Source organism: Protopterus annectens, chromosome 2.part0 (genome assembly GCF_019279795.1).
Source record: "Protopterus annectens isolate FY-2018-M chromosome 2.part0, PAN1.0, whole genome shotgun sequence".
NCBI lineage: Eukaryota > Metazoa > Chordata > Ceratodontiformes > Protopteridae > Protopterus > Protopterus annectens.
Window position 1 is genome coordinate 1,105,458,316 of NC_056728.1, and position 24,484 is coordinate 1,105,482,799.

Genomic DNA, 24,484 nt, shown 5'->3' on the forward strand with positions numbered 1-24,484 from the left:
CTCTTCTTGAGCAGTCTCATACTCGGCCAGATTTTTCTTCATTTCAACCTCTCATTTTTGTAGTTTGAACAGTTCATATGAATAGCTGTTTAAAAGTTTCATCCATTTTTTCCAGCCTTTTGCTATGAGTTGATATACTCCTTCAATGCTGATTTTATTTTATTCAGCTATGACTACATTTGATTTGTTTTTTTTTTTCTAGATTAATGGAAGATATGTCTTACACCAAAGCTGGAGACTAAACAATTTTTTTGCTGAACTTCAGGATTCTTCTTAGTGCTTTCTCTTCACCATTTCTAGTTGATTTTCTTTCACGCTCCTAAAGTTCGTTCTTTGCTGGCATACAGGCAGTGTACTTACTAGCCAGGAACTGAATTTACTAAAACTGGCATAGTTGCTGGCCCTTATCTCTCAACTTCCTTTTATCACACTGGGAGAGCTGTAATTAAGCTGCTGATCAGTGTCCAGTCATTTTGGAAGAAGTTTGTCTTCCTATTATTAAGTAAATTAAATACATATTCACCACTTTATTTAAAAATATGTATTTATGACTGCTGATTCCTGAAAGACGAGAATACTTTGCAGGGTCAATGAAGAAGTGGATTTTTAGAGTATCATTTTGTGGCACAACCTGTTTCCAGTTGTGCTTAGCCAAACAATGTAAAAGAAATGTAGTTTTTGATTCTCTAACTTTCAGTAAGGAAATCTTAGTTTTTTTGAAAACTATGGCAAAACTGAAATTAAGCTGCTGATCAGTGTCCAGCCATTTTGGAAGAAGTTTGTCTTCCTATTATTAAGTAAATTAAATACATATTTTTCATTTTATTTAAAAATCTGTATTTCTGACTGCTGATTCCTGAAAGACAAGAATACTTTGCAGGGTCAATGAAGAAGTGGATTTTTAGAGTATCATTTTGTGGCACAACCTGTTTCCAGTTGTGCTTAGCCAAACAATGTAAAAGAAATGTAGTTTTTGAGTCTCTAACTTTCAGTAAGGAAATCTTAGTTTTTGAAAACCATGGCAAAACTGTATGTATATCTTCATTTTTAGTTATGAGGGCTTTCAGTAATCAAGATCACACAATTTCATATTTATTCTGACAGCAATGACAAACTAAAGAAGTTCTTAACTTTTTAACTGATGTTGACATAAAATCCGAATTGCATCAATTAGTTTCTCATGGTGACAGCACTATGCCACATTCACTAAAGGTGTTTATAACAATGTTCTTAGGTTGTTGTTAGACCATACTCCTGATTATACATACTGCCATTTTCTGTGTATATTAAATTCAGATTATTTAATAACTCCTTTATAATCTCAAAACCCTTCTGCATGTACACTGATAAATTTAGTTAAGGATGTGGATGGCAAAAGAGAAATTATGGTTGATATAAGGTACATGTTTACTACCCCACCTTTTAACTTTCAGAAAGGTTCAACTAATAAACCCCAGCCACTAATGAAAACTCAGTCCTTTAAACACATGAAACAGTTTCAAAAGTCACAATCTATACTTCAGGGATACCAAATCATTAGCAGAGTTCCTTTCAAGGTGAGCCTAAACCCATGCTACCCGATATAGCTACCCACCAATCCACAAAGACTGCAATGTCAGCAGGCTGAGGGAAGCATTATCAGACAGATGGATAAGATAAACTGTGTCTTTAGGTTATCCAGACTATGACACAGAGCCCATTCCTAGCATCTTTATTTTTACTCCTGCATAATACCTGCATTTGTATGTTTCCATAGTTTACAAATGATGTGGGAAGACTGGATAATAAAGTTCTTTATCAGAAAACAGGGAAACTAATCTTTATCCTGGGTTCTTTCTTGTCCTAGCAATGATGATGGAAAAGATGAAGTCAGTTCAGTGTCTAAGCTTCATCTTTTGCATCAAGAAACATAGATTGTAGCCTTAAACTTGGAAGATGTTTTATTTCCAATTTCAACCCACATTGCTACCATTTGATTTGGTCTTTCTGTTGATACCAGTGTTTATTTATCAAATGTCTTTATGCAGTAGTGCTGATGTAAGCACCAAGATCAACAGAACATGCTGGAGGGAAAGATTCATAACCCAGAGACTGCCCATGCTATGGAACAGACTTCCCATACATGTGAAACAGAGCACCTCACTGACCCTCTTCAAGAGAAATCTTGATGAGTGGATGGAAAATAGACATTTCACCCCAGGGATCACTCCAGTGGCTCTACTCGACAGAAAAAAGGAGGTCATTGTCCCACTGTACTCATTCCTCATTAGACCCATTATAGAATACAACGCCCCATTTGGTATGCACCTCTCAAGACATCTGCAACAACTGGAAAGGCCGCAGAAATACCTCACTAAAAGAAGTACAGGCCTAAAGCAGATGCCCTATGCTGACCATCCAAAAAAACTCCACCTATACTCTGTCATATATCGTCTACTTAGAGGCGATCTCTGCTTAACATACAAGGACATGTCAAACCCAAAGCTGTTGGACAAGCTATTAAAGAAATCCCAATCCGTCAGAGGCACATGCTCTAGGGATCTAAACCTTGTCATCACAATGAACAAAACATGCTGGAATGATAGATTCCTGACCCAGAGACTCCCCAGACTCTGGAATAGACTGCCCATACATGTCAAGCAGAGTGCCTCTTTGGCCCTCTTCAAAAGGAACCTTGATGATTGGATGGGAGATAGGAAAATCACCCCAGGGATCACGTCAGACAGGGGTCCAGGGAATTAAATACTGTGGGAAGAAATAGCCAGGGAATTGTTATGGCTAGGCTTGTATAGGCCCTAGGGCCGATAGCCTAGTACCAACCTATGAATGACATGAAGTTCAAAGATAAGCTAGTTAACTTAATTCAAGACATACTTGTAACATTCTGCATGTTACATTTTGATTTGGAAACCAGTGGTACATTTATTCTCTATCATTTTCTTTACAGGCACTGATATTAAAACATCTCCAACTATATGCATCATATCTTCTCCAAAACCAGAAACTAGTTTAAATAACCAATGTCTGTACTTAAACACAAAAAAGCAATGTTATTCATCTCTGGTGAATCTCATTCCATCAAATTAACTCCTCTTGCAATCTCCTCCGGCAAAAAATGCTCTCTACAGATAGTCACCTCCACTAAGTTGTTGGGTCTCCGCCTCAATGATGATCAAAAATCTGATCACTATACTAAACCTGAATGTGCAACTCACCACTTTCTAGCTTGTAGTCAAGTTAAGTAGCTAGACTTTGGTTAGCATCATTCTATATGTCAACTCATCAAAGCTCAATCTTTTACTTCAGATATGGGCACAGTTGCGACTTGATGGTCAATAAAAAAAAAAAAAAAAAAAAGCAGGGAAATACAGACAGAAGAAAAAGCAGAAGAAGAAGAAGAAGAAAAATATCCTACAATAAAGCCCATTACGACTTGGTGCTACAATACCCTGTTCTTCTAATCAAAATCTGACAATCAGTCTAAGTTCCAGGAGCGATAATGGCGACAACCTTTGCTGCCTCTGTCTCTAAGGTAAGGAGCAACCTCCATTGGAATATACCTGTTTCCTGTGCTACACCTTTCTAAATTCATAGAGGAACTATTAACTGTAGAAACTCTTAATTTCATCTATCCTAGCCATTCCCAAATCTTCGAAAACCAACTGCCATGCTTGCATGCTGTCCAAAAAATGCTGCACAGACAAGCTTGTTAAACATCCATAACTTGTTTAGTAGTGTACTGCTTTACCTATCATGACTGTCTGGTATATTTTATATGACACAAAGGTCAGCCTCTTCCTCTAACTTCTTTAAATGCATATTACCAGCAGTCTCTATCTAACAAGGTCATATACTTTCCAGTTCAGTTCACTGACTCTCATTTAAGTACAAGGGAAGAAAAGAGACTTATAAGACCCCTTTTAAGAAAACATTTTAACAAACTCTAATCCAGACTTGTCTCTGCATTTTGATGCCTTCTGAGGATATATGCATTTCTTCTCCTACAAGCTCCTCTTCTACTGTATTTCTTGCAGCTAGTTAATGTCTTCTATAAACAATATAGAAGTCATGCACTTACTACAACACTGGAACCTTTTCATCTTAGTCCATCCAATACAACTGTTGAGTACAGAGTTACTTGCTGGATCTAATTCGGCCTTCTGCTAGTGTTGCCAGCCTCGAGCACCTTCAGAATGTTCCTCCCATAATTCCCCTGTACTCTAACATCAAATAGAATTTGCTGGCTAGCAAGAATAGGACCAGGGATAAGATGTTATTATCATAACTGAAGAGTTTCAGCTGGCCTGCCAGGTCCCTTGGAATGAGGTGAAAATTTGGATGGGGAAAGACTGAAGGAGGGAGGGATGTTGTATCAGATGGACTAAAATGAAAGGGATCCAACATTAAGGTAAGTACATAACCTCCATATCCTACTTCATCCATCCTTTTGATCCAACTGATGGGACAGAATCCCAACCTACTTGATTTCTAGGGTGGCATCATGACAGCATAGGTCTCAGAACTATAGCTCCAGGAGAAGTTCTAGACTTAGAAAATCTAGCTAGTTTAAAACCTTTGGCAAAGGTGTGGTCCATGTTGTTGCAGCTGCACAAATTTCATCTACAGTAGAGACTCTAAAAAAGGCAGCATGGAGACTGAGCCAGATCTAGTAGAGTGCGATCTTCCTTTAGTTGTTAAGCATTTATTTTTGGAAGAGCATGCAAAGAAAATACAGACAGAAAGCCATCTGGGCAGAAATATTTTGGAAATTGTCCTGCCCGTCCTGTTTAGGGCAAAGGATATGAATAAAAAGGGACTATATTAGAAGCCCGAAGATCCGTTTGAGCGAATCGGAAAAGAGAGACACATATTGCATGAACTACAGAAACAGCGAACGTTCAAAACTGTGAAACTCGAAATGTTGAATTGTTATGGTTGGCTCGTCTGTGATATAGCTCCGTAAGGTAAGTTTGCGATAGTTAAGGACCTTAGGGTTAGGGTGCGGGTTAAGCTAAGTGCATAGATAGGTAATGTATGTACGGTTTTGTGTAGGGTTAGAAGTAGGGCTTTAAGTGTATGTGTGTGGATTATTTGTTTTGTTTTGTTTGGGTATTATTTCCATAGGGTAAGTGTGCGATAGTTACGGACCTTAGGGTTAGGGTGCGGGTTAAGGTAAGTGCATAGTTAGTGATGTATGTAAGGTTTAGTGGAGGGTTAGAAGTAGGGTTTGGTTAGTGTATGTACGTGGTTTATTTATTATGTTTGGGTAGGTAGTATGTAGCGCACAGTGGGGTTGGCCAACTATGATGATTCGAGATTTTAAATTTCGTGGTTTAGGGGGTTCGGTGTATTTGCGGTTTGGGCTATATGTGTCGCTGTTGTGGTATTCGCTCAAACGGGTTTTCGGTTTTATAATACAGACAAGAATAAAAACTACTCTGAAATTTTGAAATGGATGCCAGCTGTACCTTAACGGTAGAGTAGCCAGAGCCAGCCTTAAATAGATTTTAAGGAATTGTAAAACATGTGGAATGGAGGCAGAAAATAGGTTTAAACTTGTGCTGTAGCCCATATGGAGAATCACTTTCATTTGTTTTTGTAGCATTTTGTAGCAGATTGTTTTTGCAAAACAGACAAGATGTGGACTATATTCTGGCACAAAGAAGGATTCTGGGCTATCATAGGAACTAGATAAACCATTCATTTAACTTGAGATTCTCCAAGTCCAAGTGAGGTTGCCTGAAAGGATGAGAGAGAAGATCTAGGTGGTGATCTAGAAGCCATGGGGGCTTCCTTAAGTGAAGCCTGAGCAAAGCGAACCAGATTTGCTTGGGCCAGAGAGGGGCAATGTGGATTATTATAGCTCTGCATGCCACAGCTTTCTATAGAAATCTGAAATTAGAAGTATGGAAGAGAAGGCTGTAGAAAATCAGTGACACAGATTACTATATCCCTTGGTGAAAGTCCCTTGGGAGAGACTGATGTGATGTAGCAACTGCACTTGGGGTTGGATGGGGAAGCAAAAAGGTCACAGCAAGGCTGGCCCCAGCAGATGAACACTGGCTGAGCTGTTGATGGATTCATGAGACATCATGACAGACCTGCAGAGGCTGTCCTCTTGACAGCTGGCATTCCCTGGAATAAGTGATTGCTCAGTGCTATACTCTCGTGGCATCTCTGTAAAGGTTATAGGATTTGGTTCTTCCTCACTTGTTTATGCACCATACTACAGACATGTTGTTCATTTGAACATCTGTCACTCCAGGAAGGTGGAGATTCTAAAACTCCTGCACTATGAGGAGAACCACTCTCATCTCCTGGATGCTGATGTACAGACTAGCCTTTCCTGACTCTATGTCATTTGGACCATTCTCCACTTAAAATGCCCCCTCCACTTACCCGAGAGAAAAAGCATCTGGGGTAACTATTGCTGACAGAGGTGGTAGCACAAAGGGTCATCCCACAGAGACTGCTTAGCATGTTAATCACCACCTGAGATAAAGTCAGCAAAGCTGGGTTATGAATACTGGTGTAGATTAGTGATCTTAAAGTTCTGACCACTGAACACCGAGCATCCACTGTAGAAACCTCAAGTAAAAGTATACATAAGCAAGCATGACTATGGGAAGTACCATCACACCTAAGATGCTGAGAACAAATCAGACATGTGGAGTTTGTTTTTTGTAAAAGTCTCAAGGTTGCAGCTCTGAGGACAACTTTTTATGTCCAGATGGCAGCTAATGACGGTAATAGAATTGGCTGTAGATGTGATTTTACATGGTTTACAGAACTACCTATTGATAGGCAGAACTGCATCAGGCTGATACTAGGACTCTCTAGTTGTGGTAACAAAGATCCAGTCATCTAAGTACATGAAAACTCAGAACCCTTTGAGTTTCACATGGACTGCAACTGGTGAATACCCAGATGTCTGTGGTGTTCACCAGTGGATTCTGTGGTGAGACAAAAGGCACAACTCTAAATTGTCAATGACTGGCTCCTAGCCATAAGCACAGAAACCTGGATATCTTGGCAATTTTGATGTGGCGGTAGGTATCATGGAGGTTTGTGGAGTACATGTAACACTCTGTATTCAGACAGGGCAAAATCGTTTGCTTGCATTATAACCATTCTGAATGGAGGTCTTTTTTGCCACAAAAATTTAAGCCAGTAAAATACAGAACAAGTCCTTGATTTTTTTTAGATCTAAAAGTAATCTGGAACAAATTCTCGACTCCATCTGGTCTGGTAAGACTTCTTAGATGTCTCTCTTTTTCTTAGACAGCAAAGACATCGCTCTTTGCTGCTTTAAGCTGATGGGGTGGAATGTCTGGGACTGGCTGTAACTGTGGAGGAGGAAGATGGGAAAAGGGAATGGTACAGCTTCTGGATATTATCTCTCTTACCCACTTATACTGTATAATGGTCGTTCATGCAGGTGACTGGAGAGATAAACTGCCCCAGACTGCCTCCACAGGTGGACAGTTGGGCAAACCTTCATGAACATTGGGTCTGTTTGCCTGAAAATGGCCCCATGAAATTCCTGGTTTTGCAGACCTCCAAGACCTCTTAGTCAATGTGTGTTGAAGAGGCCATCTTAGCCATGGCTACCCCTCTCTAGCGCCTATGACAGACAAGTGTCGTAACTTCTTGTTCACACCTTGTTAACTTGTCTTTTACCTCAGAACTGAACACAGTGGATCCATCAAAGGGAGTCTTTTGTGATGGGTGTCTTAAGACTGTCTAAAAAATCACAAGGCCAAAACCAGGCATGACATATTTATGTGACCCTCTGACCACTTCTCTGGCTGCTCCATCAGTTGTATTGTGTAGTAACTACATGAACAGGTTTGTAATATTCATCATGATACTGACAATAATCTTGAGCTGTTTCCTTGGCTTCCTTGATATTGTCCACAGAAAAGGTGAATGTCTGCTTTGTTAAACCTCTTTGGAAGAAGTTCATTAGCGTGGCATAATTCAACACCCTCCATGCAAAAGTGCCTAAAATGTAAGTATGCCTCCTTATTCTGTCCAGTCCTCTAGATTCCTTGTTAGGCAGACGGACAGTAACCAACTCATCTGTCATTTCTTGTTTAGTGGCTGCTGCAACAATCACAAAGTCCACCAGAGGGCACTTGGACTACTGATGCCTATTTTTAGGTGGGTATAGAATTTTGTCCTGTTTGTGTGAAATTGCCTCTATAGTGTCCAGTTCCTGCCATGATCCCCTGGCAGACAAATTAATACACTGGTCAGCAGGAGAGACCATTCAAGAGTTAGTGGGTACAGAATAGTAAACCTCAAAGAGCACCTCCTCATCCTGGGTGGTCAGTAGACCATGATCCCCTCTGTCTCATCAATTCAAGGATTTCTCTTAAAGGTAGAACATTCAGGAGTTGATTGTGGGGAGCCCCCTCACTCATCCAAGTCAGTGTCTGATGCCAAAGATTCTGTAGAGAAGTCCATGCCACTTTTTGTACATATTCTTCCTGATTATCTTGAGAGGTGGCTGATCTGAAATCCCAGAACATCCTAAATGAACTTGAACTAGCTCCTTAAGGCCTTCTGTTCTACTGTGTCCTTGGAGCTTATGACGAACAGGCTGAAGGACAGCATGTGGGTGCCAGTTAGGGTTGCCAACGTTTCATGTCAAAAATTCTGAACATGTAAGTGAAAGCAAAATGTGTATAATTTTGCTACCCCCTATGCAGCCATTTCAGTGTCCTATTACTTGGCTATATCTCCATTTCCCCCAGTTGCCAAAAACACTATTAAAACATCTCAGTGTGCATAATGTTTTCTGCTTTACTTCTACAATGATTACAGATATTTGGATTTAGTTTAAAACTTTTATTTCAAATATTATAGAACAAACAATAGTAGACATTTCCTAAACAAAGCAATACAGTCTCACAATTAAAATGGACTTAGAATTAAAACTTCTTTGCCTTTGAAACTCACATTCACTGAAAATGCATTGAAACCCACATTCAAAAAATGCATCTGGCCAGTGGCTGATTAAGTTTACCTTTGGGCTGTTTTCAAATCATAGTCCCCTTGCACCCATTTTAGGACCATGCAAAAAAGTTCTTTGATTCTCCTTATAATATATAATGATTAAATTATATCCTTTGTATAATACAGCACCGCTTGTTAGAGCACGTTTTAAACGTATAGTTTTGAACATTTTTCCAGTAAGCAATGAAACAAAATGTATGAACCAATAATGACAAAACTGCCAATTCAGTACATTTCAACCATAACAGCCACTCATTTTTGTCATTACAATCCACCAATATCAGTCAATCTCTGCAGAAGAAAAAGTCATCTGAATAATTCCACATTAATGAGATCTGTAACTAATGAAAAGGTTTCTTCTAGCAAACAACTTTATATTTCAGTGTTCCATCTACAAATTCATTGTCTGCTGCCCTTGAAGAATAAATTGCCTGTGTTGCATTAAAAAAATGGTAATTTGGTAATATTGCAATAGAGAATGGATGGCAAACTGAAAACAAGGTTCATAGTTACTAGGCATCTCATCTAAAGGAGGACGTACTCAGGATTGCAACACCCTACCCCCTTAAAATACAACACAGTATGAGTAATCTATCTACTGCATCAAAACGCAAGTATGCTACCTGTTGTGCTATTAACACTGCTTAAAAATTCTATACCACAGTAGTGATACGATTTGCTAAACAATACGGTTCCACATTGTAAACAGACTTAGCATGAGTAGCAGTACATTTCTCTTCCCTTGAAGCTCACAATTCCTTGAAAATGTACTTGAAACTAAATTCCTTGAAAAATGCAGCTTGATAGTTGGGTAGAGGATTCAGGTTCTTATTTCCTGTAGCTAAAGTACAGGGTTTGAGCTTAAGCAAATTGCTAACCACCTGCTAACCCTAACTAGGGCATTTCACTCTCTCTCTCACACACACCACACCACAACCTCTTAGTGCAAGAAATCTGGACAAAGCCTAAAATAAATAGGGACAGATTAAAATATTGCTCTCATGAACTTAGAAAATTGCTAGAATAACAGGAGTTTTGTTAGTATGCATTTTTCTAAAGGATATAAAGTCTAAAACTCAAATGTCTGTCATTATTCAGTAACTTTAATCCTTTTTATAAGGAACAGACAAAAATATGGGGCATTCTGGACATTCTGCAAAAATCTGGACAGTTGAGGGGTATAATGTCTCATATACCAAACAATTCCTTGCTAAAAGGTGTAGAAAACTGAAACCAGAAGTCCATACTCTTTCAAGACGAGCAATACAACAAATATGGATATTTCCTCAGCTCCATAAACATTTACCCTACATAAGATATTTTACTTTTAATACTCAGCGTCCAACAGTACAATAACCATGAACAGCTACAACCCCATGGCCATTATCACGTTTTTCTCATCAACTCAGCACAGTTTCTATTATTTATACAATCTGCCAACATATTGCAATTACCTGAACTATTTATTTCTAACATAATTGTACCTACTTGACAGCTTTTCTCAGTTTCCTCACACCAAATATTTAAATCTGCCACCGAGTAGTTCAATGTATGACATCTGTTCCTATTGGTTAAAAACTTGGGAAACTCTTCAATAAAACATTTGCTTACAGAGAAGGAGCTTGACAACCAGAATGTGAAAGAAAATATGGGGGCAATTGTTGAAAAGTTGATAATTTGCAGGTGTAACCCATAGGATTTGCAGCAGCAGACTCCATCCAAAGACAGCCTCACATCCAGTAAAACTGGAATACAAATTAACTGTACAAACGAAAGTGTTTATTCCAGACACTATGGTGTCTGTAAAAGGTAGTCTCTGTTTTCCAGACACTGTCCCTTAATTTCAGACAGTCTAGAAGAATAACAGACAGCCGGCAACCCTAGCAGTACCAGGGTAAGGTCTGTCTATAGCCTGGGAGCAATGGCTATAATCCTCTCAATAGCCTCGAAAATCAACTCCGAATCTCTTTGTTGCCAAAGCAAATGTAAGCAGCATCAAGAAGGCAGGGGCGGCTCATGCTATAGGACTGCAGCCCCCCCACCTGTAAAAAGAAAAATAATTGTGTCCCCCCACTGTAGAAAATGAAAATAAAAAAAATAAAAAATTCACAAAAGTCTCGGAACTCCGTGCATGCATGCTGAGCTCCTGACTGCTTCGTTAAGCAGTCCAGAACTCCACGCACGCATGCGTGCTTACTTCCTGAACTCCAGAATGCTCAGTTAGGCAGTCTGGATAGGGAACTCCGCCCTGCCAGCAGAGGTCTGTGCGGTGATGATCGCACAGACAGGAAGCACACCGGACTGCATCGCCCACAGGCTGGAGGCTCCAGCCTACTCATGTCTCTCGGGGAAACCCAGAACAGCCTGCGCGCGCTGTTATGGAGGTGATCGGGGCTGCTATGGACCGCAGGACTTAGTTTGCAGTTATGGAGGTGATCAGGCTGCTACGGAGTACTTAGCTTGCAGTTATGGAGGTGATTGGAGCTGCTACAGAGGACTTAGTTTGCAGTTATGGAGGCGATCGGGCTGCTATGGAGGACTTAGCTTGCAGAGGACAGAATCAGGCCGCTACGGAGGATCGGAAGGTAGGGTGCTTGTGTGTGTGTGTGTGTGTGTGTGTGTGTGTGTGTGTGTGTGTGTGTGTGTGTGCGTGCGTGTGTAATTTGGGACAAGTTTGCAATGAAAGGCACTGGGCTCATTCTATTGTTATTTAAATCCTGGGAGCCAACTATTATAACACTGATCTGCTGCCATAAAGTGTAAAGCTTATTTTGGTATAGCAAGTGTTGGCAATTATCTAAGCCAGTAGTGCATATTTAGTGTATACCCTTAAGGCCATTCACCCCTTGCCTATTAATTAGATTGCAGTGATGAAGAGTGGGAGACTATAACCTACTCATTATGCATTACTATTTGCTAACTGTGGAGGTGATTTATGCACCCATTCTTTACATATTACTTTGTGCAGAGGGTACAACTAGCACCTGTTCATTATACAAGCCTTGCCATCTTTACATTTCTGACAAGATTTGTTGTAAACCTAAACAAAATTGTTGACTAAAGTTTATTTTAAAAATATAGTTCTTTGGGGAGTTTAAAGGGGGTTTGCTGAATGTTTTTGAGAAACAAGTAGCAAGTTTGCATATGTACATGTATCTGAGGGGTGTGTACATGAATATGTACATAGTCTTGCTCAGATATTTCAGTTATTGTGGTTGTCTGTCATAGGCACATCCTGATATGCAAGTGTTATTTTGGCTGACCTAATCTGCAAATAAAGATATTGTTATAATTCCATTACTGCCTAACATGCAGTCATTAGTGACCAAAACTCTATTGCTTGCTGTGGTTGTTACTCAATATTTCTCTACTATAGACACTCAAAAAATGAACATTAGATGGTATGTGTGAAATGCCCCAGTTGCTACATGGCAGTGGGTAGAGAATAAGGCTTGAACCCTGTACTTTGGGCCCAACTGACAAGAGCCTGAATTCCCTACCCACCACCATTGGAAAAACATTTGCAGATTTTTGCCTCATATTTGTTCTGTTCTGTTCCTCATAAAATCTGTGTTTTTTGTATTTTTGTTACTTAACACAGCCAGTGGTGCAGTGGTAGCATTATTGCCTAACAGCTAGAGGTTGTCTGGTTTGATTCTTGGCTGGGGTGCACTCTGTGTGGAGTCTGCATGTCCTCCCTGTGTTTGTGTGGGTTTGCTCTGGTGTCCTCAATGGATATTTGTCCCTATTTTTTGGACTGTACTCCCCCATTATTGGCTTCATCCAGGTTTTTTGTGCCAAAGTTGAGAGCTATGGTGATAACTGAATTCACTGAAAATTTTTGGGGGCTGTTATTCCCCCATTATTGGCTTTGTTCAGGTGTTTTGTGCTAAGATGTTGACAGCTATGATGAGAACTGAATTCACTAAATCATAGCTATTTAAGTTTCAGTCTTCTTTTCTTTAATAAAACAGATAATTTGGCATAGTGGTATGTTGCTCTGGCTGTTCTGCACAGGGTCCTGGGTTCAATACTTGGCAGTGAAATGTATGGTGATAACACAGTATTTTATTCTAACAACTTTCCAACATTATACAAGTAATGTTTAAAATGTGCCCCTGTTTTTTGGTCTTTTGCGCCCCCCCCCCTCCTAAATTTTGGATTTTTCCAGATTTCTTGTGCTGCAAAGTTCAGAGATGCAGCTGAGTGTCAAGTAGATTTTATAAGAAGCTGAGAGTTGCAAGGGAACAAAAGTTTAGTGCTGCTTGTGCTGAGTCTGTTCGTGTTGTTAATAGCACAATAGGTAGTGTACTTGCTTTTGATGCAGAAGGCTGTGGGTTCTACTCACACAGTAGGCATATGCATTGCTGATGCTGTACTGTATTGTAAAGGGGGTGGATGCTGCAGTTGTTTTTGGTGAAGATACCTAGTATTTATGAACCTGTTATCAGTTTGCCATCCATTCCCTATTACAATATTACTAGCTTATCATTTTTTTAATGCAACTTAGGCAATGTATTCCTCAAGGGCAACAGACAATTTATTTGTAGATGAAATAATGAACTATAAAGTTGTTTGCTTGGAATTATTTAGATGACTTTTACTTCTTCAGAGATTGTGCATATTTACTGATACTGGTGGACTGTAGAAGTTTTAGTAGACTTTTATGATAGAAATGTTCTGAATTGGGCAGTTTTGTCATTCTTGGTGCATGCATTTTGTTTCATTGTTTACTGGAAAAATGTTCTGAATTGGGCAATTTTGTCATTATTGGTGCATGCATTTTGTTTCATTGTTTACTGGAAAAATGTTCAAAACAAATTTCAAACACCCTCTAACAACTGTACTATATTGTACAAGGAATATAATTTAATACAATCAGGAAGGTGCATCAATGACCACGTGTATATTTCATGTCCAAGGGGCCTATGATTTGAAAACAGCCCAAAGTTAATCTTTATCTGCCACTGGCAAAATGTATTTTCTTTGAATGTGGGTTTCAATGCTGTTTCAATGAATGTGAGCTTCAAGGGCAGAGAAGTTGTAATGCCAAGTCTGTTTTCATTGTGAGATTGCATTGCTTTATTTAGCAGATGTCTTACTGTTTGTGCTGTAAAATGCAAAATAAAGCTTTCAAATGAAGTCCAAATCATCGTAGACGTAAAGCAGTATGCACATTAGTGTTTATGGTAAATGGGGTGAAATAGCCAAGTAATGGTTCATTGGAATAGCTGAAGGGGGGAGGCTCCATTCGACCATGATTTTCTGAGGGGGAAGGGTAGTAAACTAAAAGACAGCCCCGGCTGGACTATACCTCTCAATTGTCCAGATTTTCACAGAATGAATAGATTTTTGCTCTTATTTTTGGTTTGTTCCTCATAAAATGCATGGTTTTCTGACAAATCATTTAGGAATTAAGTCACTACATAATGACAGGCACTGAGTTTCAGACTTCATAACCTTCAGAAAAATGCATGCTAAAGCAAGACCTGTTATTCTATTAATTGTCGCAGTTTATACAACAATTTATAGTACTGTTTATATGTTCCCACAGTATATCTGGCCTTGTCCAGATTTCCTGCATTAACAGGTTGAGAGGTACATGCAAATAAATTGCTTTATAGAATTAGGCGTATCCAAACCTCTCAACTGTCTCCAATTTTGGCTCAAAATGTTGCTCTTCCTTAATAATCCCGCCGCAAAATGGCAATTTTGGAAGAAAACATGGAGGGCTTACAAATAAGAAATAACTGTAATAATCAGAGTTATAGATTACTTTTATTTCAGAAATGCATGTAGATTATTTTATTTTGTCAGCTGCTCAAGTTAGCAGTACTAATATTAAAAAAGTGTCCCTTCATTGACAGGTTCCCAGCTGTATTGTGTGGCTATTTTATATTTTTGCATCACATTTTTGGTCCATTTTTCATAAAATTGTGTTTTTTTGGCAAATTAGTAGCAAATCATTAAAGACTGAAGTTAGAAAATAATGACAGACATTTGAGTTTCAGATTTCGTACCTTTCAGAAAATTCATACTAATGCAAGACCTACTATTCTATTATTTTTCTAAGTTTATAAGAGCAATATTTAAAAAACGTCCTCATTTTTGGGCCTTTGTCCCACTTCTATGTATGGCTCTGTCCATATTTCTTGTTCTGAGGTTGAGAGGTATGACAAATGTGTCAGGGCCATCACAGTCAGCCTGAGACATTTCAAATTGTGACATACTTGTTGCACCCCACTCCCCCATGTAATGTGTCTGGATGTGTCCAAGCAAGGCATTGAGCAGTTATGCAGTGTAAATGTGCCGAGTATCCCCCCATCCAAGGTAGACACAAGTGCTACTTTTATACTGTCCTTGATTTTGCAGAATGTTCTGGTTTCTGTCATATTTTTATACTGTTGATTTATGCTTATTATTATTCAGAAAGTGCTTGTTGCTCTGTGTTTAAGTAGCAATGCTTTAATGACCATCAGGTAAGCTTGTCTGAGATTGTAAGATTCAAGTAAGCTGTAATAAGCATACTGTTAAAGAATTGCCAACACTGAAAGCCTTTCTGTTGTTGCCTTGCAGAGAATACTTACATAACTAGATAATGTATAAGCCTTGGGTATTGAAATGCATATGACAGTATTTGTACTAAAGGACAGGATTACATTATTTTAAGAAGCTCATTACATTTGTTGGAGACTTGCAGTCATCTTTGCAGGCTTTACCTGTAAACCAAACAGAATGTCAATCTAACATGTGTGGTCCATTACCTGTACAGTAATCCTTTAAGCAATGCATCTTGAGCTTGTTTCTTGTTTACTTTTCATTTTTTACTTTGATCATGTTTTCCACATGAAGCAAGTGGATAGCTGTCAGGCAGCAGGTCTTTTTTGGATAAGAAAAATTTTTACAAGTGGGGGTATCACAGAGATTGCTATTTTCAGCATGTTACTTGGTACTTTAATAAAGCTGAATATAAATTATAATTAGAACTGCAGTGCAAGGAGAAGTGGTTTGAGTTGAGTGCTGCTTGTTTTTCTTATACTTGATTTTGACTGGCATTCCAGTAATGTATTTAAAAAGTAATTTATTTGTTCATGCCTCACAACCTTTTTGTTTCCATCTAGATATTAAGTAAGCTGTCATGCAGCCAATACTTTGAAATATTTTTTTTCTTCTACACTTCATTTTGTCTTGACTGGACTCTCATAATGATGGTTTGATATCCAGGGCAGCGTATTTAATTAAAGTTACAGTTTTTGTGGTTTTGAGCATAGCTCCTCCTTTTTCTAGTTGGCTACACCCCTTCCCATTGACCCCACCCATTCACCTGTCTCCTGCAGCCCCCCTTTGAAGTCACCAGCCGCCACTGCAAGAAGGGATGCCTAAAGATCAAGAATCTAGATGACCTTGAGGTGAAGAGTAGTGCCAATGCATCAAACGTCAAAGAATCCGACATCAAGATTAGCTCCAAGTGAGTAGATGCAGGGGATGGTGCTGAGGGCTTGATAACTAGCAAATGGCCCTGAGAGTCCATCGGTCAAGGACTCAGTGTCTGGTAAATTCGATGTAAGGAAATTAATGCCGAGGTATGGGTCACAGGTCAACACCAAACAGAAAGATGTCATGTGATGCCTCAACACTGCAGCAACTGGTGCCACCCCTGGGACTGGGGAAGGAACTAATAAGGGTGATTATGGGCCAAACCAATCCACACTTGAAACAGAGAAGGATGCAGGCCTTCAAAAATGTCCTCATCAACGCATCCCAATCAACTTCAGTGGCACTCCAAAACGACCTGGCACACATAACGCAAGAGGTAGACAGCGATCTGGATTTCAGGTACTGGGACAATTCCTCTTCTTGAGAAAACTTGCTTGATTGCTTCATAGGAGACTTACCCTGGATGATGGGATCACCTTCAGATGCCCGAAACGCCAAACTGCCGACACACAAATCACCGACACCAAAAGACCGACAACAAAAAATACCGACAATGCAAAACACCGAACACCATTACACCAACACACTACACGTAAACAACACAGTACACTACATAACATATCCACTAGCCCTAACCCAAACCCTAACCCTAAGGTCCGACACTACCGCACACTTACCCTACCTGCACCCTAACCCTAACTCACTTACCCACCCCTAACCCCAAGGTCCGACACTACACTTACCCTACCTGCACCTAACCCTAACTCACTTACCCACCCCTAACCCCAAGGTCCGACACTACACACTCACCCTACCTGCACCCTAACCCTAACTCACTTAACCTACCCCTAAACCCACAGTCCCTCACTATCGCACACACACCCTACCTGCACCCTAACCCTAACTCACTTAACCCACCCCTAAACCCACAGTCCCTCACTATCACACACTTACCTGTCTGCTCCCTAACACTAAATCCCTCACTCTATCGCACACTTACCGAGTCCGTCGGGTTCTCACCTTGTCGGTCATCTGCGTTGTCGGTGTTTTCGACCCGTCGGATTCCGTGTCGGTGAAATGCGATTTCGGGCATCTAAAGGTGATCCGGATGATGACAGGTTCAGAGATTTTTGCACTGACATCAGTGCCAAAGACTACTTTTCTTGTCAAAAGACTTTCGGGACAAAAGGTGGAGGGTGCCTTGTTGGGTTTCATTCAGTTCTGTCTACAGCAGAAGCCTGGCTGCCAAGGGGAAGAAGATCTTTTATTATTAATTTATTCCTACTGTCTGAAATAGATCAAGGCCCACTATTAAAATGAAAAGCTGAAGCTGTGATGTATAAGGCATTTTTAAAGATAAAAATGGGACTGCTGTGGGTATGCTGAGGATAATAATTATTCAAAGGGTGTTGAAAATGAGGCAAAAAAAAAAAAAAAATATATATATATATATATATATATATATATATACACACACACACACATACATATATATATATATATATATATATATATATATATATATATATATGTATATATATGGGTCCCCTTCACATTGCAGACAATGCGGAGCAGGCATCTCCGTACAGTGCACTATAGTGGGATTTCGGAGTTGGTATATTTAAGTTACCAGGTGTGTGGGGGGCTGAGCCTCCCACCGGGGGGGGGTACATGGGGACTTACCCCCCTGCCAGCAGTGTTTAGGTAAGTGTTTGTTGTTTTGTACTTTTGTATTTCATATGTTCGACATTTCAAATGTAGATCATATGGTCTCGGCCATATGAAATTTGGCATTTTGAACTGTAGAACATATGAAGTAGATCCGTACATATATATATATATATATATATATATATATATATATATATATATATACACACATATACACACACACACACACGTGTATGTATGTACACACACACACACACACACACACACACACACACACACACACACACACACACACACATATATATAAATATATATATATGTCAAAATATATAAATATACATGTAAAAAAGGCAGAGAAGAAAACAGTACCTACCAATACAGAAGATAACAATGTCAAAGGAATAGAACCTAGGAGTACTTGTTTTGGCATACAGATCATCTGTTCACTGTGGCAGCAAACGACATCTGAGGTTAATGAGGGAGTTCAGGGCTAGGAGCACTAGTAGAAGGCTGGCTCAAATCTGACAAGATGCTCGTAATCCAACAGTCAGATTGGAGTAAAATAAGATCAATATTATTTTTACTTTGGTTACTTCTAATCAAAAGAAGCATCTCACCTTCACCACTTCTAGTTTTCATTTAATGCTATTAGTTTTACTTAACAGTCTGCTTTTGAACACTATAACAAAGTCATTCTTGTTCCCTATTATTAAGATATATAGTTTTTGCCACAAAAGTAGTTCAATTAACTAGACCAATATTTATTCCACATAGTAAACTGATTAAATGTAAATGCAGTGCACTGTCAACTTTCTGAGTACAAACGGATGTACAAATTCATGTCTATTTACTAGAAAGTGCTGTATGTAGTTTTGAATTGCAGTCTTTAAAATGTTATCAGTGCACTATAAAATATGTAATTTTAGCCATGTAATTTGGCATTTATAAGTTTATGTCTATTTACTAAGTAGTGATGACAATTTCCTTACAAATTGTTAATGAATTTTATGATAACTTGCTATATTTTGGGGAGCTTTTCTCCCCCGGGCCTCGTCTGAAAATAGGTTATGTCCAGCTACATTGTTCTCAGTCAACAAACAAACGTGTTTTCCTGTTCCTTACCTTGACCACGTTGCCTGTATTTATTTAGTACTTTTATAATTTTAATAGCACCCTACAATATGTCTCTGTCTAACCTTCCTCTCCTTATTCTGACAAATATGCATGGATGCCGTGATTAATAAATAGGTATTATATGTATCACAGTCATAACACTGAGTCTTTTAATACAGTAGTATTTATTAGCTTGCAATTTTTTTTTTTTAACTCAGATTTTCCCTGTAAGGACATTTCTGTCTTAGTAGGACTAATAAACACCAACAAGAAAATATACATATACATGAGTGGTATGGATTCATGATGAGATTTCCCTCAAAGTTTGTTTTACAAGAAAGTAATATTTCTATCACAGCATGTGACCCGGGGATACAAGCATAACACAATAAAATGAATGCAGTGTTTTTGTTACAGTTTAACTGTCTACCTCGTGTATGCTGGTGCATAGTGTAAGGCAAATGGCTTTGACCATCCTGGAAGAGCTGCTATCGTACAACATCACAGCCCCTAAAGTGCCTTACAAGAGTTATACAATGTAGAATTTTTAGTGTAACGTTTTCCTATGAAAAGGACACTTATTTCAGCCTGACTGCTCTGTTGACTTAATGTCCTTCTAGTGTTTACTCCTGACTAATCAGGATGCAATGTTCCTTCTTTCCATTTCATTACTGAAATATGATACAACATTTCACATTTGCATCTTGTAGTTAATCGCCTGTCTTTTATTTCCAGCTTTCTACACTCTCCTGGGCTGAAAACAAAGTGACAATTTTAGTAATCCCTGCTTTATGGACTGAGCTCATCACATTTTAATAAATATGTTCAGTGCATGGTGAAAGACTGCCCTTAACAATTAAACCAGGGATCTATGCCATAATATTTCATAAATAAAATGTACTTCCTTGTGGACAGTTAATTCCGGTTGTTTAGCTGCTGGAGATCCATGTCCGCTTTTAATGTTTTTAGATGCATTACCCACTGCACCTGCCTTGACATAAGATAATGTAGCGGTAATGTACTCATTAATTGTGAACTGCTAAGCTAAATTTATACATTTTGAAATCAAATGAACAAAACTTAAAACGATTCTGACCCACAAAACGCAATTTAAATGAGTAAAATTTACATATTAAATCTAAAACAATCTGCCAAACAATAAAGTGGTGTTTTATTTTGTACCTTGTTGTGACTCGTGCTGAATTCCAAGTAAGCAGACAAGCATAACGTGGAGACTAAAAGGTGCTAACACCATGATGTCATATGATATCATACTTTATGAATACTGTGAGATTTCAACAGCCAGCAAACAAATGCAACTTCTTCCACTGCCACCCACTTAAATAAACTGACATAAATAGGGATATCAAATCAAGATAAATACTTTAATCCCTATTAGCTATCCAGAAAGGGTCACCTATTCACAGGAATTAAATCATTCAATGTAGATAGTCATGCTGCATGAAAAGAAAATGCACTTGAATAATGGTACACAAAAAATTATAATCCATGCTGTCCTTCCAAGGTAAACATCTGTAAATGCAACTATTTCAACAACAACAAAACACAGCGAGCACCTTGTGATTCTAGTACACTCTCTTGTTCTGCAGCTTGACAAAACAGATTATGTTGGAGAAGGTTGTACGTTTTTCTTGCAGGACCTAGACAGTTTTTCCAACTTTACCTAATAATGCAATTAATGTAGACATTTTATGTGGAACAGGGAATATGTTATTTTTGTAATTAAACATATATACATACTATGATTTATGGAAATGCATTGTGACAGCACATTAGCTCAGCAAATAGCATTCTTGCCTCACAGCAAGAGGTTCTCTGGTTCGTTTCTTGGCTGGGGTGCCTTCTGTGTGAAGTTTGTAAGTCCTCACCTGTGTTCATGTAGGTGTCCTCTGAGTAATCCGGTTTCCTCCCAAATTCCAAAGACATGCAGTAGGTGGACAGGGCATTTCAAACTGGCAATAGGTGTGAGTGTGCATTACGATTGTGTGGTAAGGAAAAACAGCAGCGGCAGGGCTACCCATGTGGTGGTCTGAATCCTGGCTCTAGATTGTCACTTCTTAAGTGACACCCCGACCTCATGTGGAAAAATGGGAAAAGGAGCTATGGATGGATGGTACACTGTATCTCTTTATATAAAACACTAAACCCAAAAGAAACACATTACTGCACAAAAAAATACAAAGCAGCTGGAATGAAACATAAATGGAATTAGAGCCATATAAGAAGTCTTCACATGGGAAAGTTAATATTTGTGTTTACAGCACATGATTGTGTTGCTAATGTGAGGTCAAGCCTTTAACCAGGCAGTAAAACACAAAAAGTGCAGACAAATGGGAGTTACATCTCCTAAAGTTGACTTTTAAAGATATTCTTGTTTGTTGATGTCCTGCTAGCTCTACTATCCAAACTCTCATGTACTTAAACATTTTGTTGTCTTCTATTCGAAATGAAGGCACCCAATCAACAGTGAGGGTCTTAGCAGCCACATTCCAGTAACGGCCTAAGACAATGACCCTTTTACTTAGACCTGTGGTACATAGAGTCATGTATCACAGTCACCACTTCCACATAAGCACCTTTCACCTAAAACTTAATTTTACAATTCATGTCGTAAGTCACAGCAATCGCTGACTTGCTAAAATCTGCTTCCTTCTGCTATAAAATATTTACTTACTGAGTAGTAGTACTTAGCCTACAAAATTACAAACTCTAAAGAACCACTCCAACACCTGTAATGACAGGAAACTTGCCACAATTGAAAATACTGTGGTCAATAGACAGTGCTGGGAAATGTTACCATAAAAGAAGTGTTAAAGAAAACTCCCAAATCAGCTATTTATAAGTTCCCTACAGAGAGAAAGTAGCTGACAACAGCCTGGTCTTTCTATCTTAGGAGGAAGAGGAGGAGAATGTGAAAATTACATGGTCTGGGACTCACCAATATTGGTGACTAGGGGACAACGCAAGACATGGTTTCTTCAAGATGATTCCAGCAGGCACATGGGTAAACAGTGTGGATGTGTACTCAATCACCACTCTGCACCACATCATAACTGGCATCACGTGGGACAATTACTAAGTTTGATGACAATATGCACTCTCATTACCGAAGACTAATAATGGAACCCCCCTCCTGCATTCCTTTAGTGGCAGTAAAGAAAAACAGTTTTGCTGGCTAAGAAGTAAGTTTCTTGATTATACTAACTGTAAAGAAAGAGATAATTTCCTCAACAATATTAAGTCTCGCTGTAAAAATGAATGTGACAGCACATAATAATTCTTATATTTAAAACATCCCTCAAGTTCAAACACCCACAGCCTCTTGTAGACCTCATTCTGGTGTTGGTTTCTGAAGAACATGCATCATTCCAAACAAACCAGACAAGTTTGCGCCCTCCCACCCTTCCTTTTGTGATACATCTACAGCCCATAACTCAATTATCGATGCAGTCAGAGATGAAAGGTTTACAAACCTTTGGTACTACATATCTCTTTCCTTTCTTTGCAGATGGTGTGCTGGTTATTTAACAGACTCCGGAACTACATTTTCATAGGTTCTTTCATGTTTCACGTTAGTATAAATCTCAGCCTGACTGCAAGGTCAGTGCAGACAAAATTAATCAAGTCAGCGCAATAAGTCTGATTCTTCTTGCCACTTTCAAAAGGCATTTCTAGTCCTCAAGCAGGTAGACTATTGCAACTGCACTGGAGTTTAGCTTAGCTCCACTTTGCAGGTCGTTTTCTAGAAAACTTTTACTGAAAACTGTTGAGACATACAGGAAGTATTTTCCAAAGGAAAGATACCAAACTTAATGCACACAGAGTACAAGGCTCAAGCAATAATGTTGATACTCACTGGTGCTGTCTGTGCTTGTTAGAGTAACAATTCAGGCAAAGCAGCCCCTCAGGAACAGTTTTGATACCTCATATGTCAGTAAATAGGCTCTCATTCACCAACCCCCTGGTGGGTAGAGCCTACAAAACATTTCTTAGTTATGCTCTGACTGCTCAGCAAAGAAAGGTATAGTACTTGGCTAACCCCTACTATGGGGCTAAAATTAAAACAACTAGGGATGGACCAGTGCACTTACTTAAAAATTCCTTTTAGCGTCCTACTGTACCAAAATTATCAGAGACCCAATATCTGCCCAGATCAGGGCTTCTCTAAAGGCCTTATTAAGTTCTGCAAATGATTGTTGTTATTTTTTTTCTCACTGGCAAACATCTCAGACTTTTCACCATCTTCTCTGGATCCAGGCTACAGACTGTGAATAAATAATGTGTTACTATATTAGGGAAAATGAATCCAGGACCCAACAGTTATGTTTTTTGATGATTGCAAAGTATACTAGAATTTATAGAATATTCACTGATTTGGATACTTCCTGCAGCAAGGAAATGTCTCAAATCATTAACTAACACTTTGAGGTTAGTAGCAGTAAAGGCATATGGAAAGGCCTTGCCTTTAAAGAGCATAGTCTTTCTTTATAAGCATTACCAAAACATTTGGGAGGGCTTAGTCAGAGACTTGGAAATAAAGCTGTTGCTAAAAAAAAAAATGAAGGCACACAACACACACAAAGCAGTTCCAGTTACTTTACAATACGGTCAAACAGATATATTGGTGACCATAGATGTATGTGACCTTTACACAGTTATACCATAAGACAATGGACTGGAGTGGGTCCACGAAATACTTATTGAACATAGGATCCCTCATGACACTATTACCCTAATATTGGAGCTATTAGAGCTGGTACTTAGTAATAATTACATAACATTCAACAATAAGTACTACTTACAGAAAAGGTGTATAGCCATGGGTTCACCTTGTGGTGGGGCATACGCTAATGCAGTCATGGCGTATTGGGCCCTCCTACAGTAACCACATTAGGCATACCATAGGTTCCAGGATGATATTTGTCTTATATGGAAGGGACCACTGACTACACTCGAGCAATTCCTGGAATACATAAACAAGACCACTTCATTCTTTAAATTCACTTCGAATGTGAACTTCAATTTTATTATTTGGATGTTCACTACAGTAGTTCACATCCCCAGCATCAAAAAAGGTCTGTAGTGAAGGGACAGTTAGTTAGGGCAGCTCGAATGGTTACCAGACACGAAGACTTTATTCACAAGTGTAATACTTTATGCTCGATGTTCCTTAAAAGAGCATACCCTGAATAATTAATCGAGGACTTGATTCAGGAAGTCA

The 24,484-nt window shown here is 38.9% G+C and overlaps 1 protein-coding gene across 1 annotated transcript in view; it reads right to left on the reverse strand.

The window, feature by feature from the left end:
• GSTCD (glutathione S-transferase C-terminal domain containing) overlaps positions 1-24,484 on the reverse strand; it is a 1,728,465-nt gene that overhangs the window by 1,146,473 nt on the left and 557,508 nt on the right. The gene's annotated exons all lie outside the window — the stretch shown is intronic.